Source organism: Phascolarctos cinereus, unplaced genomic scaffold (assembly GCF_003287225.1).
Source record: "Phascolarctos cinereus isolate Bilbo 61053 unplaced genomic scaffold, phaCin_HiC Scaffold_1;HRSCAF=81, whole genome shotgun sequence".
Lineage (NCBI taxonomy): Eukaryota > Metazoa > Chordata > Mammalia > Diprotodontia > Phascolarctidae > Phascolarctos > Phascolarctos cinereus.
This window is the reverse complement of record NW_027555514.1, coordinates 234,541,703-234,556,476: the sequence shown is the minus strand read 5'-3', so window position 1 is coordinate 234,556,476 and position 14,774 is coordinate 234,541,703. Positions and strand designations below refer to the sequence as shown.

General features: G+C 39.2%; 1 long non-coding RNA gene across 1 annotated transcript; it reads left to right on the top strand.

Moving 5' to 3' along the window:
• The first annotated feature begins 5,093 nt into the window (after positions 1–5,093).
• On the top strand, positions 5,094–11,601 carry LOC110211151 (uncharacterized). Its single transcript, XR_002325288.2, has 4 exons — positions 5,094–5,316; positions 6,976–7,019; positions 10,141–10,186; positions 11,410–11,601. It is a non-coding gene; the product is annotated as an uncharacterized LOC110211151 (long non-coding RNA).
• Positions 11,602–14,774: the final 3,173 nt, after the last annotated feature.

Here is a 14,774-nt window from a genome sequence, read left to right as displayed (position 1 = left end):
TCCCTGGATAAATGTGGTAGGCCAGGCCTGATTTTGGCCTCTCCTAGTGAATCAGGTTTAAAATGGCAATGAAGTAGAGGGCTTGTACTCTACTCCACAGTGAACTAAAGGAAATTTACTCAGTCATGTCAAGTCTGAAACCAACTGACCAAAAAGTCACAAGGACTATGCAACTGCTGTTAACTGTGAAAATACCCAAGAGCTCACACAAGTAACCACAAGTGACTCTAAGAAATAAAATTAAAATTTAAAAAAATTAGGGCTAATGGTAGTCATAAGCAAAAAGCTTTCTTTATTCCATTGGAGGAGGGAGACTTAGACACATATGCCTGGGCCTCTTTTAGTGAGGCCAAATCTTAATACATATAGCAATGGCTATGCAGTCAGCTGTAGCCCTAACAATGAGGGGTAACAGAAACAATGAGACAAGTTTGATTCATAGCAGGGTTTCTTGATTAGAACATGGGTCCTGCAGGTACCTGTATGAGCTCATGGACCACTTGGGGCTGGTGTGAAACAATTCCGGGATTTTTCTGTGGCAGAGTTCATCCAGAGGTTGGGCACAAAAATTGTTGTTATGCAAAACTTAGGGTACATCTTGCTTTCTGGGCCTCAGCTCTGGAAAACGGGTGTTTCCTAATAGATAAAGAGAGAAGTAAAGAGAGAAGGGTGGCCTTGGCATGGAGATCCTGATAGTCATATCAAAGAAAGTATCCTCAATAGGAATATTCCATTAATTCTTTTACCAGTTTCCCTGCTGCTGTGTTGGTCTTGCTGGTGTGTTGATCAGTATTGTCAGAGAGCCCTCCACTGACATGTTTGCTTTGGGGGTCATTTTTGTTATAGAACACCAGGAAGCTAGGAGAAAGAGAGCTAACAGGACAAAACCTTCTCGCCTTTCAAAGTAGCAAACTTCTTACCAAGGATCTATAAATACTACTTCTCCTACAGTGATTCCTAGCCTACCAGTCAAGACCTCTCTTTCCTTACCATCCTCACAGGGAGTGAAAGGTGAAGTACCAAATCCTTTCCCATTTAGAGACAGGGACTGCCTCCAGTATTCAGGGTAGGATGAATCAATGGTCTCACTTCCCTGCCAAAACCAAAAAGCCAGCTACCTCCCAACAGCCACCCCTAGATCCTCTAAGCTCTTCCTAGGAAAGAGCTCTCCTATAGGTATTGCAATAACAGTAATGTGGAGGGTTCCATCAGTTGTAGATTATAGTAAGCAAAGCGGAACATTAGGCTTGCCTTTTCCAATGTCTATGCCAATGTCCATTCCCCTGAGGCCTGCATGGCTGCTTACTCTGCTAGGATCTCTTTCAGAGGGTGAAATGTAGATTTTGTCTATTTCTGCCTTGCCCTCTTATTCTAGAATTTCAGGGCACTTTTCCTTATTGATTTCTTGTAATATCATATCTAGATTCTTTTTTTTTCATCATAACTTACAGGAAGTCTGACCATTTCTATATTGTCTCTCCCTGATCTGTTCTACAGATAAGTGGTTGGTTTTTTTTAATGAGATGTTTCAGATTTTCTTATATTTTTCTAGCTTTATTTGTTCTTGGTGTCTTCTAATATCATTCAATTCCTCTTGCCAAATTTTAGTTTTCAAGGAGTTATATTCTTCCTTAAGATTTTGTATTTTTTCCCAAGTAGATGAACTTTCTTTTCATATATGCATCTATCTTTTCAAAATTTTAATTGTCCTCTGTTATTCAAATCCTTTCATGGTCTCCTCTCCCCTCCTTTCCAGTCTTCTTATACCTTATACACTCATCCCCAAATTCTAGAACAAATCACTGAAATGATGGTTTGTGAACACTCAGAAAAGGAGATGGTAATGGCTAGGACTCATCATGGCTTCATTAAGAACAATCTTACTAATTAGCCTTTGATTTTGGTTTCTTGCCTTTTGGGCAGGGAAATGCCACTTCCACAGATTTTAGGCATTTGGCTATGCATTTGACAAAGCGCTTCATGGTATCCTTATGAATACCATGAAGAGATATGAACTAGATGTTAAAGCTATTGGGAACCTCAGAACTGGAAGGGACCTCAGAAAGGATACAAACATATTATCTTTCTTTCAACTCTATTCCAGAGAAATGGTCCTGCAGATTCTGGTGGCAAGGCCTTCAGTTACTTAGAACTCATTTTTGTTGTGCAGTCGCTTCAGTTGTGTCTGACTCTTGGTTACCCACTTTTGGGGTTTTCTTGGCAATGATAGTGGAGTGGCTTGCCATTTCCTTCTCCAGTTCAGGAAGCCTTCCTGCCTCTACATCTGACACTCTATGCACTGCATTATCTCTCTGCCTGAGAAATCAGTACTTTCTGAATGTCTTAGCCAATCAGTCAACAAGCATTCATTGAGTACCCACAAAAGCCCAGGCATTATCCAAAGTGTTGGGCAGCTGAGAGTCTCTGTTTTCAAAGAGCTTAGTATCTAATGGGAGAGACAGCCTACAAATACCTATGCACAGACAAGATATATACAGGATAAATTGGAGATAAATAAGAGAGAAAAGGCAATGGCTTTCAGATGGGTCAAGAAATGCATCCTGTAGAAGGTGGGATTTTATCTGCAGCTTGAAGGAATCCAAGAAGCAGAGATGATCATGGAAAGCATTGCAGATGTGAGAGACAGCCACTGAAAATGCCCAAAATCAAGACACAGTGTGTCCTGTTGAAGGGAGTGCAGAGGCAGCTGTAAGTGGACCACGGAGTATATGAGGGTAAAGTTTAAAGAAAAAATTGGAAAATTAGGAAGGAGACAGGCAAAGGGGCTAGAATGCCACACAGAGGATTTTAAATGTGATTCTAGAAGGAATAGAGAGCCACTGGGTTTATTGAATGCAGTTGGAGTGAGGTTACATGGTCAGACCTGTGCATTACGAAGAGTAATTTGAAAGACAAGTAGAGGGTAGGATGTAGTGGGGAAAGACTTGAGGCAGGAGAACAAACATTTTAGAATAGTTCAGGTGTGAGACGATGACAGCCTATAACAAAGGGGTGACAGTATCAGAAAAGAGAGGGTGGTGTATGCCATTGAAAGTTATGTTGACTCAGTGACTCATTGTTCCTAGCCCAACTTGTCATTTAATGTTGGGAGAGGTTGTGTTGGAAAAGGCAAGAGGAAGCCAAGTCCACAGCTTTTTGCATTACCTGAGATGCAAGGGCTCGACCTTCTTTGCTGACATTGACTGATCTGAATTGTTTTTACTGATTATGAATGTTCCCATTAAGAGTTGGCCCCTTCTACTCACCCTAATTAAACTTTGGGGTAGAGGTTAGTTACCATGCCATGCCACGTGCCATGTCTTTTGCCTTTGAGGGAAGTGGAGGAAATGTAGCCATAAATCAGTCTTGATCCATATAGCTAGGGTGAGGAGCCCTCAAACCCAAGGAAGAGGCATTTAAGAGAGAAGTTAAATACTGGGGCACATCTCAGCCTGGGCAGTTTGAGCAGTTTCACTACTCAGTCAAGATAAAAGTACTCCTTCTTCTGAGGTTCAGCTTCCTCATCATGGCTGTCCATTGCAGGAAGATGAAAAGATGTGAATTTGCCAAAAGAATAGATCAGCTATGCCTGGATAAATACCATGATTTATTCCTGAGTAACTGTTAAGTCTGATCTCCTGTTGATCTCCATAGACACTAGGAGAGGAAGGCTAAAAGTAGGGGTGACAGTTTCAAAAGAATGCATGATTTGTTTGTCTTATTTTTTTTCAATTTATTTGGGGATAAATAAAATTTGAAACAAAAGTTGTAAGTTGAAAACCCTCATCTGGATCACCCAGACACCAAATTTTCATGAGTAAGATTTGAGGGTGGGAGATAGGGAATCCAAACCTTATTTGACTTAAAACTTGACCAGTTCACTCCTTCTAAATCCACTGTACTAAGTCAGCAAGTTCATTTCCTATGGGTTTGCATAATCTGAGTTCAATTTTCGATTAGTTCTTTAGCTATGTGCCCATGACCCACCCATAATAACTACCTCCACTTCAACACTCACTGAAACCTTACAAGATGGCAGAATATAAAAGCATCCCTTGTCATAGTATAGTCACTTAGAGAAGGTGGTATCTCTGAGAAGAGAGTTCAAGGTTTCTGGAGAAGAGCCAGAATTTCTGGCCAAAAAGGCCCTTCTGCCTCAGTATACAGCTCATCAGATGTGCTCCTGGACTGCAGTGTTGAGGGACCCAAGCCGAGTATAATGTTTCCACTTAATAACTTTAGGGGTAAAGTTCCAGATTGTTCTCCAGAATTATGCTGATAGTTTTCCTACTATTGAACCAGCCCTGGATTCCTGGCATAAATCCCACCTGGTCATAGTGCATGATTTTTGTGATATACTGCTATAATCTCCTTGATGTAGGTGACATCCAGTGAAAATGAACAGTCAAGAGACAAACTGTCTTGTTCAAGGAAGAGCAAAGACATCAGGGTCATGAATGGAAGAATATGGAAAGCTGGGAGGAGTGACATTGAAGTGGTGTAGAAAACCGGAAAGGAAAAGAGGGCCAGGTTATGAGGGTCTTCGAAAGCAAACTGATGATCTACATGAACCACAACAGAAAAACAAGTACTAGCATCTAAATAATTTTGAAATTTACACAGCATACACTTTTAAGTTAAATAGTCACCATTAACATTTTCTCCATCAATTTCAGAAGTCTAGACAATGAAACAAAACAGTAGGTTTGGACCTGATTTGTTGTGTTTGCATATTTCTAAAGTGTCAATGCTGACACTGAAAACTTAACCATCAGCCCCCTGCAGCAAAAGTAATGCTTCATTGTTGTTGAATCATTTCAATCATGTCTGACTCTCAGCTACCCTATCTGGGGATTTCTTGGCAAAGATACTGAGTGCTCTTTCATTTCCTTGTCCAGCTCTTTTTTTTTTCATATGGGGAATGGAGGCAAGCAGAGTTAAGTGACTTGCCCAGAGTCACAGAGCTAGCAGGTGTCTAAGGCTGGATTTGACCTCAAGTCTTCTTAATTTCAGGGGCAGTGCTACATCCACTGCACAACTTATAAAAAACTTCAGTGATGAAGGAGGATTATATCAGTTTAGGTGTACTGACTTTTCCTGGATAAATATGATTGGATATGAAGTGATCACTATTAAAATTAATTCTTCACAGGGGTGTGCTTGGCAGAGCATGTGAGCAATTTTAACACACAGCTGTACACTACAACCCTGGAGATCAAAGTATGGATAATGGGACATTTCAGATCAACAGTTGCCTCTGGTGTGATGATGGCAAGACACCAAATGCTTTGAATTGCTGTGAAGTCAAGTGCTCAGGTAAGAGCAACCTCATGGATTTAGGGCACAATTACCCTGCTCAAAACAGTAGAGAGCTATGCCGATTAAAAACTTACACAAGGGATGAAGCTTTAGAAATCCAAAAAGAAACTCCTTTCTGAGGGGCAGCTAGGTGGCGCAGTGGATAGAGCACCAGCCCTGGATTCAGGAGGACCTGAGTTCAAGTCCGGCCTCAGACATATAATGCTTACTAGCTGTGTGACCCTGGGCAAGTCACTTAACCCTATTGCCTAGCCAAAAAAACAAAACAAAACTAACTCCTTTCTAATTCACTTTCCAGTCCCTGTCTCATTATTCCCAAGTCCCAAAAGACAATCTGCTCTTAGGAGAGTATCATTTCTTAATCATTTTGACGGCAACATGACAAATCAGAAGAATGGACACAGTCCTTCAAATTCTCTTTTCATTTTAGGTAGCTACCTAAACTAGCTTCCACCAATAAATGCCCTTAGGCTAGAGAATGCCTCTAACGGAAATTTTAACAATTCAGGCTGATCCTGTTAGTCCACAATAGAGGATCATAGATGTAGAAGAGACCTAAGAAGCCATCTTGCCCATCACCCTCTCTTCACAGATAGTTGAAGTGAGGTCCAAGGAAGTAAAGTTATTTGACCAAGATTGTACAGGGAGGAGGAAGTGTCCAAGGTGAAATTTGAACCTGAGTCTTTCATGTGCTCATGATGTGTAGCTAAGCTCCTTCTAGTCTTGACTTTTCTCTTCTAGTGAGATAAGTGATATTTTTCCAAGTTGCTTTTCTGTGTGGTCAGTCAGCTTGGTGTACTGGCTAGAAGGCAGGTATTGGTGGTGAGAAAACCTGGGTTTTTAAATCTTTTTTACACCTTTCATCTGCCACTAACTGACAGCTGAGTGATCATGCATAAGTCACTTCACTCTGACAACTCCCTAGTCTTCATTTCCTCTTAGATTGTTTTAAGGATGACTTAACCACATAATTATAATAATGATAATTCACTGCCTTTTTGAATTTGAAAATGGATTTCCATATTTGCATGACTTTGTTTCTGATTTTTTAAATAAATGAGCATCAACCTATTGTCATGAAATTTCTTTTTTATTTTATTTTATTTTATTTTTTGGCTAGGCAATGGGGTTAAGTGAATTGCCTAGAGTCACACAGCTAGTAAATGTTATGTGTCTGAGGCCAGATTTGAACTCAGGTCCTCCTGAATCCAGGGCTGGTGCTCTATCCATTGAGCCACCTAGCTGCGCCTGTCATGGAATTTCTACTCTGGGCCTGGAGTCAAGATGCCTGGCTTTGAATTTTGACATTAACATTTACTATGTGCATGACTATGGATGATTCACATCTTCTCTCTGAGTCTCAGTTTTCTCATCTGAAAAATGGGGATAACTGCTTCACAGGGTTATGGAGAGAAAAGCACTTTGTAAGCCTTAAAGTGACAGAAATTCAAGTCAGTTTGGTTAAAGTGCTGTGTTCCACTTAGGTCTGCAAGGAGATTGATGAGAGAACAGTCCTTTCTCTACTGCAGTCTCTTTAATTGAAATTTAGGGGAACAATCTTGCAATGTTGTTTTTACTACCTTAACAAGTAGAATTGGTTCTTTTAGCTAAAATGAACTTGAAACTTGCTTATGTCTACTTTCATTTCTCTTTCAGAACTTCTGGAAGATGACCTCATTAAATCACTGAACTGTGTGAAGGTAATTGAAGCTGAAAAAGGCTTTCAGATATGTTATGTTTTCAATCACTATGAATAATATTTCATATTGGACATGATGGACATGAATAGTAAGAGAGGGTGTTCAGATATAAAGTCCATTCTTTTGTGCATTGTATAGTCATATTAGCAATCGTTTTTTAACAATACTCTATAGCACATCCTCTCCTAATAAGAATCCTAGGGTTCTGTGGTGCTGCTTTCCTACTTCTACAGGACAATCTATCACTGTAATAATTATCTAGCAAGGAAGTACAATGTTGGAATTGCCCACTAGGAGGCTCTCTACTTGAACTACCAATCAAGTGATCTTCAAAGTCCTTTTTTCTGGGCTCCACTGGACATAGCTTTTTCCTAAGAGGCTGTAATATGCATTCTGGTCACCAGAGGGTACTCAGCCAGAAGATGTCGAGGCTACTGTGGTCCACCCTCCAGTCATGCTCTAGCTGTGTTTTCAGCACAAAGTAGCTAGCTTTGACCTCATGCTGGAAGGGTTCAAAAAAGTGTCTGAAATGAAATATTGTTCAAAATATTAAAATATGTGGTATAGGCCTACTTCATGAGCCCCTAAACCTTTTGAGTTTTGTTCTCCCATGTCACCACTGCCCACTGCATTCCTTGATTCAAAGACTTATAATCAAAAGATTATGGAGCTTATTTTGTATAGAATAAAGCAAGAAATACCTAGCCCAATTTATTCATCTCAGTAATTTAAAATTATTATCTTTCCCACCTATTTGGGTGCAACTGGGGAGAATCCCAATCACAGTCATGGGAAACGAAGGGGGCATTCCCTCTCCATCTGAGAATAATGATCAAAAGAGAAATCTACTTTTTCCCTGACTAGCACAACAGGACTTAGCCAAGATCATTTCTTTTGATTGCCTTAGATCTCTCTCTCTCTCTGCTCTGTGATGGAGACCCCTGCTGGATGTGGTGGCCTCCACTTGTTTTGCTAAATGTCCTATGCTCAGAATTCTGCTCATGGAGCCTCAACTTTTTTCCAATGCATGTCCTAATTTCTCTACCTATTCACATGACCACTCCCTTGCTCTCCCTCCCTTTTTTCCTCCTTTTTGGGCAGCACAAATATCAAGTCAACACAAGGAAGAAATAAAATGAACATTAGACTTCTTGGTATGTGAATAGCACACTGATAGGTCAGCAATAGGTCCCTACCCAAGCATCACTTAATAGTTATTGTTTGGGCCCTGATTGCTCAGAGTTAATGTAAATAGTAATTGTTTCTCTTTTGGCCAGAAACTTTGAGGGTCTTCCCTCTCCCAGTTGTATTTCTCTTTTTTCCTTTAGATTAAAGTGGCCATCCCTTGGCTCAATTCTGTTTTTAAAAAATTTAATTAATTTATTTATTTTTGGTTTTCAGCATTCACTTCCATAAGATTTTGAGTTCCAAATTTTTCCCCCATCTCCTCCCTCCCCACACCCCAAGACAGTGTGCAATTTGATATAGGCTCTACATATACATTCATATTGAACCTATTTTAACATTAGTCTTGTGGTAAAGAACACTTACAGCCAATGGCAGAAACTATGAGAAAAAAGAAACAAACACAAAAAAGAGAGAGAGCTGTCTTTGGATCCTTGCATTGCTAAGAAGAGATAAGTCTACCAAAGCTTGTCATTGCACATTGTGGCTATTACTGTGTACAATGTTCTCCTGGTTCTGCTCACTTCACATGGCATTGGTTCATATAAGACTTTCCTGGTTTTTTCTGAAGTCTGCCTGCTCATCACTTCTTAGAGTGCAAAAGTATTCCATTACATTCACATACCACAACTTGTTCATCCATTCCTCAATTGATGGGCATCCCCTCAATTTCCAATTCTTGGCCACTACAAAAAGAGCTGCTATAAATATTTTTGTGCATGTGGGTGTTTTTCCCATTTCTATGATCTCTTTTGGATGCAGACCTAGAACTGCTATTGCTGGGTCAAAGGGCATGCACCTTTATAGAGCCCTTTGGGCATAGCTCCAAATTGCTCTCCAGAATGGTTGGATCAATTCACAGCTCCACCACCAATGCACTAATTTTCAAATTTTCCCAAACCTTCTCTAGCATTTATCATTTTCCTGTTTCATCATGTTGGCCAATCTGATAGGTATGATGTGGTACCTCGGAGTTGTTTTGATTTGCATTTCTCTAATCAATAGTGATTTAGAACATTTTTATATGACTATAGATAGCTTTAATTTCTTCATCTGAAAACTTCCTGTTTATATCCTTTGACCATTTATCATTTGGGGAATCACTTGAATTCTTATAAATTTGATTCAGTTCTCTATATATTTAAGAGATGAGGTCTTTATCAGAGACACTGGTTATAAAAATTCTTTTCCAGTTTTCTGTTTCCCTCCTAATCTTGGTTGCATTGGCTTTGTTTGTGCAAAAAAACCCCCAAACTTTTCAATTTAATGTAATCAAAATTATCCATTTTGCATTTTATAATGTTCTCTTTCTTGTTTGGTGATAAATTCTTCCATTCTCCATAAATTTGACAGATAAACTATTGTTTGCTCTCCCAGTTTGCTTATAGTATCAGCCTCTATATCTAAATCATGCACCCATTTTGACTTTATTTTGGTATATGGTATAAGATGTTGGTCTATGCCTACTTTCTGCCATACTATTTTCCAGTTTTCCTAGCAGTTTTTGTCAAATAGATTTCTTATCTCAGAAGCTGGAGTCTTTGGGTTTATCAAACAGTAGATTATTATAGTCATTGACTACTGTGTCTTGCATATTTAACTTATTCCACTGATCCAGCACTCTGTTTATTAGCCAGTGCCAAGTAGTTTTGATGATGGCTGCTTCATCTGGGATGGCTAGGTCAACTTCCCTGGTATTTCTTTTCATTAATTCCCTTTATATTATGAACATTTTGTTCTTCCAGATGAATTTTATTATTTTTTTCTAGCTCTATAAAATACTTTTTTTTGGTAGTTTGATTGGTATGACACTGAGTAAGTAAATAAATTTAGTTAGAATTGTCATTTTTATTATATTAACTTGGCCTGCCCAAGAGTAACTGATGTATTTCTAGTTATTTATATCTGACTTTATTTGTGTGATCATGTCTTTCAGGTAGATCAGTAATTCTTAAATTATCTCTCCTGGATCTATTTTCTAGGTAAGTTGTTTTTCCAAGGAGGTATTTTACTTTTTCTTATATTTTTTTTCATTCTTTTAATTTTGTTTGACTGATTCTTGATGTCTCATAGAGTCATTAGCTTCCACTTGCCCAATTCCTATTTTTTAAATTAGTTTACATATTTTTAGTTTTCAACATTCAGTTTCACAAGATTTTGAGTTCCAAATTTTTTCCCCATCTCGTCCCTTCCCCCACCCCAGAATGGCATGCATTCTGAATACCCCTTGCCCTAATCTGCTCTCCTTTCTATCTCTCTCTTCCTTCTCTTATCTTCCCCTTCATTTTTCTTGTAGGGCAGGATAGATTTCTATGCCCCATTTCCTGTATATCTTATTTCCCAGCTGCATGTGAAAACAATTTTTTTAACATTTGTTTTGAAAGCTTTGGGTTCCAAATTTTCTCCCTTCCTCCCTCCCCACCCCACCCTCATTGAGAAGGCAAGCAACTAGATACAGATTATGCATGTGTAGTCATGCAAAACACTTCCATAGTAGTCATGCTGTGCAAAACTAACTCTATTTCCCTTTTCAGTAACAAAAGGCACTGTATTAGATGCTTCAGTTAAAATCTGTCCCCAAGAAGTTTACCCTCAAATAGGAAGGCAAAGACAAGTATTCAAATGGTCATGAAACAAGGCAAAATGTGTTAGATGCAAAGCAGACATGAAGAAAATAAAATATCAGTTGAAATTTGAAGAGAGATCACTTTCACTTGGGTGGTTCTTGAGAAGCTTCAGGGAGGAGGTGACATGGGGATAAGCTTTGAAGAAGGGGGATTTTATGTGGCGAAAAGGGCAGGACAGAGTGATCATTCTATGCATGGGGGACACCATTTTCAAAAGCACAGAGATGGTAGATATTGAGACAAGAATTGGAGACGCCAAAGAGTCTAGTTTGGTCAGAACAAAGAACAATGGATTCTTTGCTGGTTGCCTCAACCCTAAGAATCACAGAAGTTTCAGACGCTGGTAGAAACTTTTGAAATCCAACAGCCTAATGCTCTTTTTAAAAATAAGAAAGACGAGGCTTAATGAATGACTTCAATTATGACTATTCTTTTATGGGTTTTTTTTGTTTTGAAATGGATAATTACATTTCATAAATATTATTACATGTCTCCATATTCATGCAAATCAAAATTGAACATTTATCCAAGGGTAGTTTTGCTCACTTTTTCATTGCTTCATCTCCCTTTCTCTGCAGGTGGGCCTGGGAATACAATCACCGAGGGAAAAACCATTCCAAATATCTCAAAGGTTGCCATCTGTAACCAGACACCTTTAGGTCCTTCAATTCATCATGATTCCTCTGCCTATAAAGAAGCTTTTTCAAATCAAATATTGTATTTTTTTCTCTTAAAAATCATTTCCTCAAATAAAGTCGGCACAAAATGAAGCAATTAGTTTTCAGAAGACAATGTTTAATAATGGCTTAATGCCTGGCTATATTTTTTAGATTTTCAGGAACACTCAAACTGAAAGGAAATTTGTGCGATTATCAAACAGACCTCCATGATATGCAGGTTTGAGTGTGAAATATCATAAACATGGATAAAAGCACTTTGCAAATCTTCAAATGCTGTCATAAATACAGAAATTCTTCAGTTCTAGAAAAAACATGTTCCCAGAGACCACATCTTTTTTTTTTGGCTGGACAATGGAGTTAAGTGACTTGCCCAGGGTCACACAGCTAGTAAGTGTTATGTGTCTGAGGCCAGATTTGAACTCAGGTCCTCCTGAATCCAGGGCCGGTGCTCTATCCACTGTGCCACCTAGCAGCCCCCCAGAGACCACATATTAAAGTGAATGTGTGTAAGATGAAATCCTTACCCAGCAGTGGCTGTTGCTTGTATCTCTTCAGAAAGCAGTAGGGGAGGGGGCAGCTAGGTGGCGCAGTGGATAGAGCACCGGCCCTGGATTCAGGAGGGACCTGAGTTCAAATCTGGCCTCAGACACATAACACTTACTAGCTGTGTGACCCTGGGCAAGTCACTTAACCCCCATTGCCCAACCAAAAAAAAAAAACAAAGCAGAAATCAGTAGGAGCTACTAAGAAGAAGTGTGTGTAGCTTGATTAGGCAACTACATAATGCAAAGTGTAAAAAGAAGAGATGGATTATATTAAAGAATCACATCCAAATTCAATCTATAAAGATATACACATGGATATGTATATATGTATTTGGCTCAAATTTCTTCTTTGAAATGTTCTTATTCTAAAGAAATATTCAGTGCCTATCTCTATTCAATAAAAATGAAAATATTACCCATCTAAAATATACAGATATCATCAAATTCTAATCAAAATACCAAAGGGAAGATTTATTGATAAAAAAATCAATAACAAAATTAATTAGGAGAAAGAAAATAATCTGGAATGGCAAAGGAAATAATTTTTAAACAGCAGGAATACAGCTAGAAAAGCACTTCCAGACCTCCAACTCTACTACAAATTAGGAATGATCTGAAATATTTGGTACTGGTTACAAAGTAGAAAAGTAAATGCTATGAAGTTTGGATGAGTAGAAAGACAGATAAATATAGACATATGATGAATTCAGGGTGCACCCTAGGAATGTTGGGGTGCCATCTGAAATGATGAGGAAGAGATGGGTGGGTCATGGAGTCTGTCCTTGGACAGTCCCCAATTTAAAGAAAGGCATTTATTAAGGTAATGCACCCAAGCGGCCCTGCTCCCCATGAGGCAGAGCCCCCATGGGACCTACTCCACATGGGAGGCAGAGCCAATTTGGCAGGCTCTGCTCCACTACAGCCCTCCTCCACTTCTTCCTGTAAGAGGCAAAAGTGATTGACCAGAGTAAAGTTCTGATTTAAATACAATTTTACGGAGTGGAGAAAGAGGGACAAGAGAATGGGAGGAGAGGCAAGCAAAGCTCTAGAATGCCTGGGATATCAGGCAATCCTGAGGTGCCTTTGTCATACAGATAAGCAAGCGCAACAGGAAAGGGGAGGGGAAGAGATGTCAGGTTAATTGGGGGTGCTTTGTTAAAGCACACAGGTAAGTCCACCACGGGGAGCTTCAATGCATAGTCTTCTTTGATCACTTTTCTGGCTGGTCACATCCTACATCTTATCTCATTTCTCACATCCTGCATCCAGCTTGCTCCCATCTGCCTTGAGCAATCCTGTCTGCCTCACCTCATAGTGTAGACATAGATACAGACATAGGTATATATATATATATATCTATATATATATATATATATAGAATATATATATATATATTGTAAACCTTAAAGGTATATCAATGGAACAGAGAAGACAAGAAAAAGGAGAAGTAAGTGAATTCAACAACTCACATTCTAGGCTCTTAAAATCTTTTGATGCTGATACAATCATGCAAGATTACATCTATCCTTCTCAGATTTGTATACTATAAACACATGATGGCTTAGGGCCTAAACTTCTAAGTTTCAAGATCATAGTCTTCAACAAAAGGCCTCTAGTTGAGGAATCAAGGGGAAAGACTCAGATGCCAGATTTCTTGCTGTTAGCATTTCACCTATGGGCTTGCAGCACTAAATTTGATATCATCTCTTTCCCAGTACTTGAAAGACAACAGAAGAACACTTTTAGCCATTCACAAACTCTTAAAAGCAAGAGCCCCAGTAAATACATCCTCGCCTTATATGACCTGCCAGCTCCTACCTCCTCTTCCTCCAGTTGCAGTTCCACAGAATCCCTAGCTGCCTAAATAAAAATCACTCTGTACCCTGTTATCTGTCCCCATTCTCTCATCCTCACCTACCAAGGATGTCCCCCACAATCGAGCTCTGTCAGCAGTTTCCTAGTTTCTGTTTGAATTTTCTTTCACTTGATCATTAACTGACTTCCCCTCATCTTAGACCTTCACCACTCATACTGCTTCCATGTTCTAGGAGTCACAGAGGACTCCCAGAAGACACTGCATCTGGCCTCCCTCTCTCTCTTACTGGATATAACTTCTCCTATACTTCCCACACTGGAGCAGAAGGAGGCATACTCCTTGTTCAACATTGCCAATTTCAGACTCTCCCTCTAACATCATTCCACAAACCCTCCTCCTTTAAAGATTATTCTATACTCATTGATCCCTGTACCTAGATGCTGTTCCAAGTTATCTATCAACCCCATGGCTAACTAGATGGAGGAATGAGAAGGAGATATATTAAGAAATAAGGCAAAACCAGAAGATATCAAAACAAAATTCTTTGAAAAAAAATTCTAAAATATGTCTACCTAGCTATGACAAATTATTATTCCATTTTTCCCTGTACTTTATTACCATTGTAGATGTTTAACAAATGCTTGTCAAATTGTTGAATTAGATGGAATTACTACACCATTGATCTGTGAAAGATTGTGCAGAACAGAAGAGTGACCACAGTATTGAGGAAGAGCAAATGTTCTGATTTGGAAAGAGGAGAATATGGGAGAGACAAACATTCTTTGTCTTCACTGGGATCTCCAGTCCCTCCTCTCGGTATTCTGCAAGCTCTCACACTTGCTCTGACTTCATTTTCCTCCTTTCCCAATCTCAACCCTGCCAGTTCAACTCTAGCTTCTAAT